The 13,610-nt window shown below is 33.6% G+C and overlaps 1 protein-coding gene and 1 long non-coding RNA gene across 3 annotated transcripts in view; one reads left to right on the top strand and one right to left on the bottom strand.

Moving 5' to 3' along the window:
• LOC135132231 (sialin-like) overlaps positions 1-13,610 on the top strand; it is a 94,196-nt gene that overhangs the window by 60,247 nt on the left and 20,339 nt on the right. The gene's annotated exons all lie outside the window — the stretch shown is intronic.
• LOC135132235 (uncharacterized) lies at positions 4,837-5,282 on the bottom strand. The gene is made up of 2 exons (XR_010280986.1): positions 5,168-5,282; positions 4,837-5,099 (listed from the first exon to the last, which is right to left on the bottom strand). It is a non-coding gene; the product is annotated as an uncharacterized LOC135132235 (long non-coding RNA).

The raw sequence follows: 13,610 nt of genomic DNA, 5'->3' as shown, positions 1-13,610 counted from the left end.
CAACTTGGATGAATTCGCTCACTCGGCTTCTTGACTGAATTCCACTGAATAATAGTTCCCGACGGTGGCCTCTATTTAAATATCTGCATTTCTCTAGACGGATCTCGAACGCCGCTTCTAGGTTTTTTTCTAGACCCCGCAATCGAGACTTCCGCGTTCGCGTTCCATAAGTCATCACCGGCGTACGACCAGAAAGCTCTCGACGCCCATAGGCGTCGTACAGGGGCGGCGTAAGGGTGTATTTCGCAACAATACGATTTCATGTAGGTAGATCGAATATGAATGTGTACTGGTTTTAATACAAGTAAGATAATACCACTAAAATATAGAAAAAAGATTATCACAAATTGTGCCATTTACCAAATAGTAAAGAGAATTGTTACTCTGAGATGTATTATCGATTATTTATTGCTACTTATTAATCATTGCTCCATCTGATAAAATGAATTTTTTTTGTTTTTAACCCATTTTTGACTTGCTGATTTCTAACTATATAAACCACGAAATCTGTGTGGATAGCGTCAGTTAGCTCCGATCTTCTCTGGCAAATTATATTAGCACTTCTAAAACGAAAAATAAAAAACAGTAAAAATGTTTTACTCAACATGTTTGGCTTTCTTTGTTCTTGTGATATATTCGTCCCATGCAAGTAAGTACTATTTACGTTGCCCTAGTATTAACTTTTGTTAATCGAAATTTTATTTTTAAATAAATAGGTAACATTTGTTCTGATGGCGCCACCTATATCCCACACGAAGACTGTACAAAATTTTACCAATGTTCTAATGGTAGACCGTATACGTTTGACTGCCCGGCTGGACTTTATTTTAATCCTGGAATTTTTGTTTGCGACTGGCCTGAGCATTCCGGATGTGAAGGAGTGAGAACTTAATTGTCAACGCTACATTGTTGTAGATATTTATTTGCTTATTCGATAATACTAATTAACGTAACGACAAAATAAATTATTTTGGAAAGTTAATAAACCCGTATAATTTGCGTCAAGTATGCTTTTCTTTACTCACATTAGTCCTCTAGATACCATCCGGAACATAGGGTTTCCACTGTCCTCTACCACTTTTCTCAGTCCTTGGTTCTGTTTTTTATTTTATTTCTCCATGATAGCCCAGAGGCTTGTGCTTATCTTGTTACATTCCTTTTCTATGTTCCCGATGGCTCTCCGTTTTCTTTGCCCGGTTGACGAAATATTCTAATGCAATGTAAACATGACTATTTAGAATGAAGCAAAGAAACGCAGACTTATATCCATAATTATTAAAAAAACTGTAAAATCCTGAGTCAAAAAATTAAGATTGTACTCGTTTGGTATAGTATATTACACACTGAGGCGGAATGTCTATCATTCCTGTCGAGAAAACAATAATTTGCTGAGGTTTGTATACTATTTTATTCACAAGCATTTAATAATACAAGCAGCAATACAATAATAAAAAACCTAACCCCATAATAATACATGTGTTTTTTTTTTTGCAAAGATATAAATACTTAGTAGGTGCTACACGATTGACATTTTGTTAAATTAGTTAATCAAAATCACACCAATTTTGCAACCAAATTTGTATTTTCTCAGTGTTTTTAATAAATAAAATGTCTAATACTGAAACAGAGTTACTCCTCCAGAATTGTGGGAGTCTACACAAAAATTAACATTCACTCTTTTAGCTGCTATGGCCTAAAACTGCAAAGCGAGGTACAACTTATTCAGTGTTGAATGGCGATAACCTTCTTTTCTTGTACTCCTATTATTTTCTCAGAAATCTGACGTATGGTAAACGATTCCCTCACTAGTCCTGATTGCAATAACCACAACTTGTGCGGCCACGATTGCAATAAATACATTGTGGTGACAGAATTTAAATCAAAATTTTCGCGCTAAAATTAATTAATTTGAAAGAAAAAAAAAAAAGCAATCACAAAAAAAAAGAAATCGTTAAACATAAGCAACCAAAAAAGCACGTTGGGGTTAATGCACGTAGGTGCTAGTTCTGTATGTTTAGTTAGAGTTAGGCTTGGTAGACCCTGGGTAGCATGGCGAAGCGTCAGTCTGAATGTGTTTTTGTGAATGTAAACACGTGGTAAGAGCTAGTTTAAATTAGCTGGTTTGGTAGTTCATAAAAGGGAGGAAGCATTTGTTTAACCACAATCAATCGTAACTTCCATAATGACACAGTTTTCCCCAAACCGCGCGGCTAATTCTTGCGGCTTTTAATCAAAAAAACATGCGATCTTTCAACGCGGAACACGTGCTGAAAATTTGTTTTATTGTTTGTAAATTCACCAATCAAGTTAGTTTTTCTAAATCGTCAGCTAGTGCTAACACAATTTAACAATCAGGATTATTTAAATAAACCACTTGCTAGAAGATTTCATGAAATTCAAATAGTCAGGAAAACACCTTTGTTGTTTAATTACGAATAGGTTTCTGGATGCATATACGTAAGTGTTACATCATAACACTTCTTAATTCTTCACACAAGATTGGTAATAGTTCATTTACGGCAGTTAAACAAAATTCATTATACTGCGAACTGGCGGGGAGTTAAAATAATTTCTTCCCTTAGACGGTTATCATCGCTATTATCGTCGTTATCATGATTACATCATCGAGGCTTGTTCTCACCACGTTAAAGATTGATTACATCATCGAGGCTTGTTCTCACAACGCTACAGATTGATTACTTCATCGAAGCATGTCCTCGCAACGCTAGAGATTGATAACATCAACGGGGCTTATTCCTCGCAACGCTAAAATAACACCATCGAGGTTTTTCCTCGCAACGAAGATTGTATATTTTTGTGTTTGTTTATTATGTGTTTTGTTGTGGTAACAAGTTCGCGGTATTTTAAACTCTCAAAATATATTGTTTTAAGTAACCAATCACTTAGATCATGATATAATTTGACATAATGTAAACTCTTTGTTTGCATCATTAAAGAGTGTGGCAAGTATTAATCTCATGTAAATTTTGTTAACTTTGCAAACTTTCACCTCATACAATATTTCTTTAATCTCACAGTTTTAACCTCAGTAATTTTCCTTTGTTGTATAATTTTCATTGGACGTGAATTTCATGCTCTACATTTTTAACCTCACATAATATTTTTATTTGCACAAGTTTATTTTACACCAGAACTTTTATTTTATAAATCTTTACTAGTTTTGTTTTGTAAATATTTTGTTGATGAATGTTTCCATCGTATAAATTATTTGATGTCAATTTTTTAATCTCACATACGAATTATTTGTTTAAAATGTCACAAGATTGTATGGCGAATTTAAATGTTGTTTATTGCTCTTTTGTTGTTAATATCAGAGTCATAAGAAATTGAACATTTAAAAAATGGAACTGAGGTTAAATAACACCGAAACACGTAGCAGAAGCGCAAGGCGCGACTCCTAGTGGTGGCTATCGGGATTTGTCGCGCCATCTGCACAAGGGATGCAGGCTTTGTATAGAGTCAGTGGGAACGGTCTGGACGACGTGAAGCTGTCAGCTTAATTATAGCCCTTGACATTCCAACCACCAGTTTTCCACCGAAGCGGCCTGGGTTGCGCGGTACGTCTCTTCGTTAGATAGAGGGGTGCTGAGCGGTAGGCTTGCCGATAGATAGAATCACCGTCACGGGGGAGACCAGCCCGAACCGGTAGCCCCAAACTCCGCTTATGCTAGAACGCCCCAGGGCTACTTTTGTTGTGCTCCTGTTAACTGCCGTAACTTTAAAATCTACCGCCACATGCCCATAATAAGTTGTGTATTTGCATCCAGTTACTTTAATTCAGATTTTGCTTTGTTTTACTAAATTTGTGATATTCCAATATTTGCATTGATTCCAAACAGATGTATAGGATTTTGTGTTTGTTCGTTTTTCACATGTGTATGTCTGTCAATTCGCGAGTGTCTTTTCTTTCATATTTTTTAAGGTGTTTCATTTGAAATGTAATATGTCCGTGAATATACGATAGGGGGTTTTTGGGGCTGAGGAGTGAATCTTCGTAGCTTCTTTCCTCCTGGGAGAGGTGCCATCTTAGCCCCTCAAAAAAAAATTTTGTCTATCATTTGTTGCGCTCTCGAATCACACGCAGTGTATGCTCATTTAAAGGCGGGAAGTTTGGGTTATCACAACATTCATTTGACATTTATAGTACAAATCGACAGTGGCACCGCGACAGGTCGGAAAGTGAATCATTTCTGACCGATTACGTGTCTTTACTGACCGCTTTCAGACTTTTCCGATTCGTCGAAAAATGTATCCGTGGAATCGCTGACTTTCTAACATTTCAGGGTCAGAAAAGCTGTATTTCACTGACTGATAAAAGTGGTTATTTACGTTTTACAAGCACAAAATTGTTTCCTACACATATAATTCTGATCTTAATCAAGGAGGCCACCAGGCTGCTTCAGATTAAGGGGGGACCACCAGGGTATTCCGGAGATTGCTAGTGCACAGTTAATCGTCCGTTTCTTTCAACTGCGGGTCCTTTTATAGGGGTCGCGGAGTGGTTGTAAAGGATTCAATGGCTTGCGAGCGAGTATCAAAAGACAGTTCTGGAACCAGGGTCGCTACATTCTCCCCAACAAGACCATAAGATCGTCTTTTGTGAGATATTAAATATTAATATTTTGTAGTACACTACTGATGTACATGAATGAAAATGCATCCATTAAGAATAATTAAATATTATGTGTATGACTTCTTGCCAAAAAGGAAATGATGTACAACCATTTACTAGTTACATTCTTTATAAATACTTTGTACGATAATTTATAAAGTCCATAAAACTATAGCATATTGCTGCTAAATTATACAAGTTCATTAACTTCCCAAGATAATTTATTTTGTCGTTACATTAAGTATTATCGAATAAGCAAATAAATATGTACAACAATATAGAGTTGACAATTAACTTCTCACTCCTTGACATCCAGAATGCTCCGGCCAGTCGCAAACAAAAATTCCAGGATTAAAATACAGTCCAGCTGGGCAGTCAAACGTATAAGGTCTACCATTAGAACACTGATAAAATTTTGTACAGTCTTCGTGTGGAATATAGGTCGCGCCATCAGAACAAATCGAACCTATTTATTTAAAAATAAAATTGGGATTAATAAACGTTAACACTACAGCAGTGTAAATTAGTACTTACTTGCTTGAGACGAATATACAACAAGAACTAGAAAAGCCAAACATGTTGAGTAAAACATTTTTACTGTGTTTTATTTTTCGTTTCAAATATACTAATAACACAGTTTGCCAGAGAAGATCGGACCTAACTGATTCTGTTCTAACAGATTTCGTGGTTTATATAGTTAGAAATCAGTAACTCAAAAATGGGTTAAAATGCCAAAAAAGTACTTCATTCTGTCTGATTAATATTACTAAATAACAGATAAAAAATCTCAGAGCAACAATTTTGTTTACTATTTGGTAATATGGCACAATTTTCGATAATTGTGTTAATGTTGGTTAAATTACGTTAAATTAATCAACTGGGTTTAAATAGCAACAATAGTACATATATTGTGCAACAAGCTTTGAAAAAGACTCTTTTCACACGAATGTGACGTTTTTATCAAAGAAGTGTGAAAATGGTCAATTTCAAACGTGTTGCACAATATACTTTTTCTACGCTTAAATGATAAGCAAAATAATTGGCTTTTAATGCTAATTTCAATAAATTTCAATGAAAACTATTAATGTATAAACAAAACGACGTTGCTTGTTTACGGAAAAGTTCTGGTAGCTTTGATTTTACAGAGCACGGGCGATTCCGTCCGACCGTGGGTAAAAGAAACTTTAGTTAATGACTAAATTAACGCTTTTATAACAATTCTTAGCAGTGAAGAGAAGCAAAACAACCAATGATTTCCTCTCTTTGGTTAAATACGATACTGTCTGTGATGTAATTAAGCGAAAAGTCTAATATAAAAACTTTTTAAATTTTAAGAAAAAGTAAAACACATTATTTGAACAAAAGTTAATTAACATTAGCTTCATGTAAACTTCCATATCCCCACGATTATGCTCGCAAAGAAATAAAAGTCATTTTATTCAGAAATTAAAATATAGTAAACTCAGTTGACTTGTACCCAGTAAAACTATACAGCCCCATTAACGAACAATAGCGGACAATTGTTGCTATTGTTCGTTAGTGGGGCTGTAAAGTTTCACTAGGTACAAGTCAACTGAGCTTACTATAACTCTAACTCCAGAAGAAGTATAGCGTACGCTGTACACTACACATCAATTTAAAAATAAACTATGTAAATGTTTTTTACATGAAACTTTCGCCTCTTAAACATAGGTACTCTGTATTTTGGTTGAAAAGTAAGAATAGTATATATAATGTGATAACGTCAGCCAATTTTTAAATTTTAGGAAAAATTGTAATACGAGTACATTATTCGAAATAAAATAAATTGAAATCAGCGTCACTTAAACTTCGCTACTCGACACACACAGTGTTGTTATTTATGGAAGCAAAACACAATATTTTTTAAACCCCGATAGAAAAAAAAGGGTGTTATAGTTTTGACCCCTTTGTCTCTCTATGTGTCTGTGGCACCGTAGCTCCCAAACGAATGAACCGATTTCAATGCGGCTTTTTTTATTTGAAAGCTGATTCGATCGGGATGGTTCAGTAAGGTTGATGGTAATCACTCACCGGTTTAATCGGAAAGGTTGTTACGAGAGTGGTTTGATGAATCATCTTGGAGGGCGAAAGAAGAAGAAGCAGTAATTGCGTATGTATGAGAGAGTTCATTTTATTAACCTCCAAGGCAATGGTGGAGGAATAAGCTTTTTTGGTCAGTTTCAGACTTTTTAGGGGTTAATTTTTTTGTCGGGGTTTTTTTAAGTATTACGCTTGTATTAAAGCAATTTTGTTATCTCCCATAATGAAAACTGCAATGTAATAGATTATGTTGCTATTTAAACCCGGTTAACTATCTAATTTAACCGATATAATGTGTAGTAATTTTTAAAACAAGCACTTCCAATGAAATAATTAAAAAATAACAATGATCAAAAATTGTGCCACATTACCCAATAGTAAACAGAATTTTTCTGCTCTGAGATTTATTATCTGTTACTTATAAATATTAATCAGATAAAATGAAGTATTTTTTGTTATTTTAACCCATTTTTGACTTGCTGATTCTAACTATATAAAGAGCGACGTCTGTTGCAGCAGTATCAGTTAGCTCCAGTCTTCTCTGGCATTATTAAGACTTTTAAAGCGAAAAATAAAAAACACTAAAAATGTTTTACTCAACATGTTTGGCTTTTTTCGTTCTTGCCATATATTCGTCCCATGCTAGTAAGTACTATTTATGTTGTCGTAGTATTAGCTTTTTGTTAATTAAAATTTTATTTTTAAATAAATAGGCAACATTTGTTCTGATGGCGCCACCTATATTCCACACGAAGACTGTACCAAATTTTACCAATGCTCTAATGGTAGCCCGTATACGTTTGACTGCCCAGCTGGACTGTACTTTAATCCTGGAATTTTTGTTTGCGACTGGCCGGAGCATTCTGGATGTGAAGGAGTGAGAACCTAAACGTAATTGTCAACTGTATATTGTTTATATTTATTTGCTTGTTAAATAATAATTAATGTATCGACAAAATAAATTATTTTGAGAAGTTAATGAATCTGTATAATTTAACACCAAGATTCCATAAAAAATGAAATTCCAATGAAAAATATCGTACAAAGTAATTTGTAAGGAAGCATAAAATGACCCATACCTACCTTTTAGATGGTTGTCCATCATTTTCTTTTAGATAAGAAGTCATATCAACACCCACCAGATTGTCCACTAATTATACAAATAATAATTAATTATTTAGAAGGGATGTATTTTCACTCATGTACAATTAGTACCTACCGTAGAACAAAGTACAAATTATTGCTATTTATTATCTCAAAATTTGATCTAAATATTTTTGCTAATTTTTGACGTAAAGCGTTATTATATTATTATATTTTTATTACAAAATCTCAGTTAAAAACATGAACTTAATATCTGAGAAACATATTGTTTTCATATTGTGGGAGAAATTATTTTCCGAAAGCATTTGCACCTCGCTTGTTCAAAAAATATGGTGCTCGGTGTTACAAAGAAATAAAAAAATTCTTTACATCACCTTACAGAAAACCCTTCCTGCAGGTACGAGGGACCAGATTGGCTGAAGGCAGAAATCTGTAGTATAAATTCGGGCGAAAATTTAATAATAGCGATTTATTATTAAACCATCGATAAAGAAACATCCGACAATATGTTAACCACAAATGAGACTAATATTACTTGACAAAATTCTTAGATGACGTTATTAAATATTTCTTGGAAATGAACAGATCCATTTTGGACAACATTTTACTGTGTACAAAGATAATCTCGATCGGAATGAAGTTGATATAGGAGTGTCTAATCAATCAGTCAGACCGAAAATATTATATTTCGTAATTGGATTTTATCGTCCCCAGACAATTACAATTGATTGGTTAACATCGTTTTTATCATTATGGACAAATTTTCATTAACAATTTGACATCTGGATTTTAGCACTCTAATAAACTTCTTACTTTATGCTGACGATCTGCAATTCAGAAGTATTCAGTCTGTTGATAATAATTTAGAATTTCAATTAGACCTATATACTTTACATAAATGGATAGTAATCAATTTCCTTCAATTTTAAAAAACATCGCATAATTTCTTTTGTTAATGTCAAATTGGTCTTGAATTTTGATTACCAATTAGGAAAACGGAAATTTGTGTAAATGAAGTAAAAGATTTAGAAATTATTTTTGACTCCAAACTTATGTTCAAGGTGCATTACTATTATATATTTAATAAATGAATAAGAATGCTGGAGCTCATCGGCGTCAATGTTGTACTTTATCTGTCCTTCCATTAAAATCTTGTATTTTGCTTTGATGGGGTCAAATTTTCGATATTGCTCTCCTATACAGTCCCCATTTTAAAGAAAAGACATTGATCTTTTGGAAAGAGTCCATAAAAATATGTACGACTGATCATCAAAGAGGAAATTTGATGTAGACTATGTACAATTTTCAAATATTGTTATTAGAGGATCAATGGAAAATGCTTGCTGTTTGTTTCCTTCATAGACTCGTTAATGGTTATTGGTTATATACAGAGTGATTATTTTATCTGTATACGCCTGAATATTTTCATGTAGGCAACACATTATACATATCATAAGCAATTTTGATCAATCTATTAATCTAAATTAGCAATCATGGATAGTAAATGCAACAGTACAAAAGTCATAATGAAATAAAGACGTCAAGCAACTAATAATGGCAACATTTAAAGAAAATAGAACGTAATTTATTCGATATTTAAATTAATATTATAAATATAAACAAAATAAATAAATAGGTACCTATCCTATAATAAGTACTCAAACTGTCCGTCTTATCCTTCTTCACACAGCGATAACTGCGTTAAAAATTTCTGCGTAGTCTAATTATATGAAGATCTGTACGACACCGCGCAAATGATCTTCATTTTGAATTGGAAGGACTGAAATGGCATGGGTGAACCCGGTTTGCCCTCAGAATGTTAAAAATCGAACTCTAACTAATCTGCATTTGTCTTGTGATCCGCCGTTGACTCACGTGAGGATTATATTCTATAATTTCAATAAGGACAGCTTTAGTTTCTTACGTTGTTACTGTAGGACATTTAATTTTAGTTTTCTTAAATTGATCAACTTCTCTTAATTTTTTTTTAGTCTTCTGAATGCTTGGTTAAAAGGAATTGTATCGCCTGGCAGGTAGACCAACCGCAGCATCAAATTTTCCATCACACTTTCCCACAGTTAAAAACATATCGGTTTTTTCGGAATTCGAAAGCACTGTTACCAAAGATTGGAAATAATTTGACTGTTCGAATTAATTTGTCATAATTTTGGCGCTATCATTGCCATCTACACGTTATTTATTGTTATAAAAAATTTAAGACGAAATCGGTTATGGAAAGTAAATTGTGTTGCCTATTCGGAATTAACTAGGCGTGAACAGATAAAATAATCAGTTAATCAATTAACATTTACCTCCTTCAAATAGTAGAGGAACTCGGAGGACAATGATCTCCATCTTCAGAATATCCCTGTCCACGACTAACAGAGCGCAAAATCATCCAATTAAACGAATAATGGAAACAGCCAATCGTATGGCAGAAAATTTAACATTTTTGTTATTAGATTGTAATCGACCTAAAATCAAATTTAGAATTAAGTGTACTTTACGTCCATAAATTATACCGGGACATTTTTTTAACTCTGAACATATGAAAAGAAGTACGCGTTTAATCTCTAGGTATATTTAAAAATTATCACAATTGCAAATGAATTAAAAATAGTGTAAAAACAATAACATTTTGTAGTTGATCTTAGAAACCACACAGTCTGTTATAAAAATAATAAATTAAGTGCCCTACAATAGCGATCTCGTGCTGAAATTAAGATTTGACCCCGCTTCTCTGATAACGATTTTGTGTTTTATTAATTTATTTTCAATGTCTTGATGGCTGCAAAATTCAACGTTATTAGAAAACGCTAACATACATTTTATTTTTTTTTTTTTACAAAAAACTAAATAGTAAACAATGGTGCCGTCAAAATATGAAGAATGCTTTTTTAAACGTCTCTGTGAAAATTACATTTAACTGAAATAATTCCACCGGAAGACCAGCCTTAAACCATCAAAACCAATGCAACTGAACTGACAAATTTCAAATATCTCCCATTAAAGTCACTAGATAACCAAAGTACTGCAGTTCAATGTTCCAATCAGAGATTTCTTAGAGCAGCTTTCAACACAAAAGGGTACAGGTGGTGGGAGTGCGCAGAACATTGTTTTGGTTTGGCCTTACAAATATCGTGCAAGCAGTGGCAGCGGCGATGAATATTTCGATTTTGAAATATTAAAATATTATTGCGGTTAATAAAAATATCACTTTTCTATTTTATTAGCGTTGACATTATAGAAAAAGAATTTAAACAATTATTAGTGCTGTATTTGATGTATGAGTTGAATAAAAAAGTAAGTAAAAGAAGTAAAAAGGTAATTTTTAGTGAGCAATAATTACTGTTAAATTACGGTACAGTCGAAGCTCTAGTTATAAACGACAATTGACCCTTTTCCTGTAAGATCGTAAAACTTCCATAGTGACTTTTCGTGCGCACGCATCTTCAAAACCACGTTGGAAATTGTATCCGGCACTCCGGCAGCAGAGCAAAGGCCTGTGACAACAAACCGCTTTGACAGAATGCAACCGGCTACACATGCGTAATCTGTCGCTCATTGGTTAATTTAAACTTGGCGCTCCAAAAATCTGACTTCGCCTGCGCGATGTTGTCTCACTCTGTGTCATTGGAATTTATATAATGTCTACTCACTTTGCTTACAGGAAAAGGGTCAATTATGCTAGAATACGAACTGCGATTATTACTTCAATGTTAAAGACAGAAAACGTTAAGCCTTATTATAATCCGACTTTACGGTATCGATAAATTGTGCCAGAAAATTAAAAACCATATAATTATAGTCATAGGTTGCTTATTCTCAGAGTTTTAAGCCCGCTTTTATCTAAAGATTTAACTGTTGCTTTAAGACTAGTCGACTATAAAATAGTATATGATACTGGTTTATAATGAGGGATTCGTGAAATTTTTTACTCATGCTATAATCCCTCACATTATAAACTCGTTTAATAATTAAAAATACCAAATTTTGTGTGATAGATTATCATAATTTATTGTTACGTAAGTCTATTTTTTTACCAAACAAATAAATTTATTTTTATTAAATGGTTGTCTGTATTCTTTTGTGGAAATTGCTCTATTTTTAATTGTTTTTGAAAGAAATGTAACTCAGCCGAAACTTCCTTCTCAATGCATCGATGTTACGCCACTGCTAGCCCGACTACAAGTCGCGCATCTTAAGCCCCGCCCCTGTACCTTTTCGTGTTGAAAGCTGCTCTAGTAACCTAGATACGATGGCCAACATGTACACTATGCGTTTTGTTTTCCATCTTCTTTTACAGCATGGGAACGCAGGAGTATGATTTTGTAGGTCTTTGTTTAAACCTAGCAATTTACGATTTTGCGCAGTAAACCCTTAAATTCTGCTAGCGCAAGTCGGTTCTTAATTCATACAATCGCCGGTGTTTGTGTGTTTGTTAGTTTGTTCTAAGATATTTCTTAGGTTATAAAATTTATATCACGATTATAAGTTTAAATTGCATAGAATTTCTAAAAATGGGTTACAGAGTGTGTGTTGTATGCAAAGAAAGATCTAATAATTCTTTTGTTTCGCAAAAATATTACAAAGATTTTTAATAATCCCGACATGAACAATCATTGCATTTCTCAGGGATTACTAGATAATCACAAATTACAATTGATGAAGGCAATAGCGCAAATTTATTTAAAAGTCCGCTTGCATCACGAAGCAAAACTGGTAAATTTTGCTTCAAAACAGGCGAAAATAAGAAGTAAATTAGTAAAATACATTTTATTTAATAATGAGTAACTAAGATTACATTAAATCACCAATATTTAATAATAATGTTAATAAATTTATACCACAGCTGTACGTCTTTTTTCTTTTTACAATACGATTCTCTATTTATGTTAGAAACGTTCGTGGCAACAAAAACTTTTGACTGTAAGAAAATTGTATGATGTCATTTTTCAAGAGTTTCGCCGGTGTGAATGATAAAGAAAATGTACAAAAAAAAGGAAGTCGACAGTCAAATTTATTCCAACGATCTTGTCCGTGTAATATTTTAATCTTAACATTACAACTAATTTTGGAGATTGCTTAGAAACTTTTTAAGCTATGATTTTCTTTTATACCATTTTAATTCAGTGCGCCAAATTATCAACCAATGTTAACAGTCGCTAGAATTAGAAGAAGATAACACTAGTATGTAGTGCACATTACAACGAGTAAGAGAAAGACAGAGAACTGAAAGTATGTCGACACTATTTTCATACATGTTGTTCCACACTTTGCTGCCCATAGCCGTATCTAGGTTACTAAGAAATCTCTGGTTCCAATGCATAAGAAAGAGAAGTACCTTGCGTTGCGCGCCCTCATACGGTCACAAGACAAACGACCACCCATGAAAACGGGTCAGTAAAAATAGCGAGTTGTCCCTACTGATTGATTTCTATACTGTGCCGACACTGTGAAAGCGACTGTGTCAATCCCTTAGATCATATAATAAATAGATACCACCATGCCGCGTTCTTTCCTTAGGAGAGCCTGTGACGACATCCTCCTGTCACACATCTCTCTCGTGCATGGAGGGATTACAATGAAGCTATCCTTGCCTGATCACTATTTGAATTTTGCGCGCCTAAATTTTAGGAAGTATGTCTGAACTAATTTCGTACGAAAGATGTTGACAGCTTGATTTTATAAATAATTCACAGTAGATAACGAAAGGAATAGTAAATTATTGGGCAGCAATTGTGATCCTTTATGATTACATCACTTAAAATAGGATCTTTGTTCTAAATTCTAAAATTGTTTTTTGTACAAC

Source organism: Zophobas morio, unplaced genomic scaffold, assembly GCF_036711695.1.
Source record: "Zophobas morio isolate AGI-343-1 ecotype UQ-CSIRO unplaced genomic scaffold, CSIRO_AGI_Zmor_V1 ptg000021l, whole genome shotgun sequence".
NCBI lineage: Eukaryota > Metazoa > Arthropoda > Insecta > Coleoptera > Tenebrionidae > Zophobas > Zophobas morio.
Note: the sequence above shows the minus strand (reverse complement) of the source record. Positions and strands in the feature narration are given on the sequence as shown.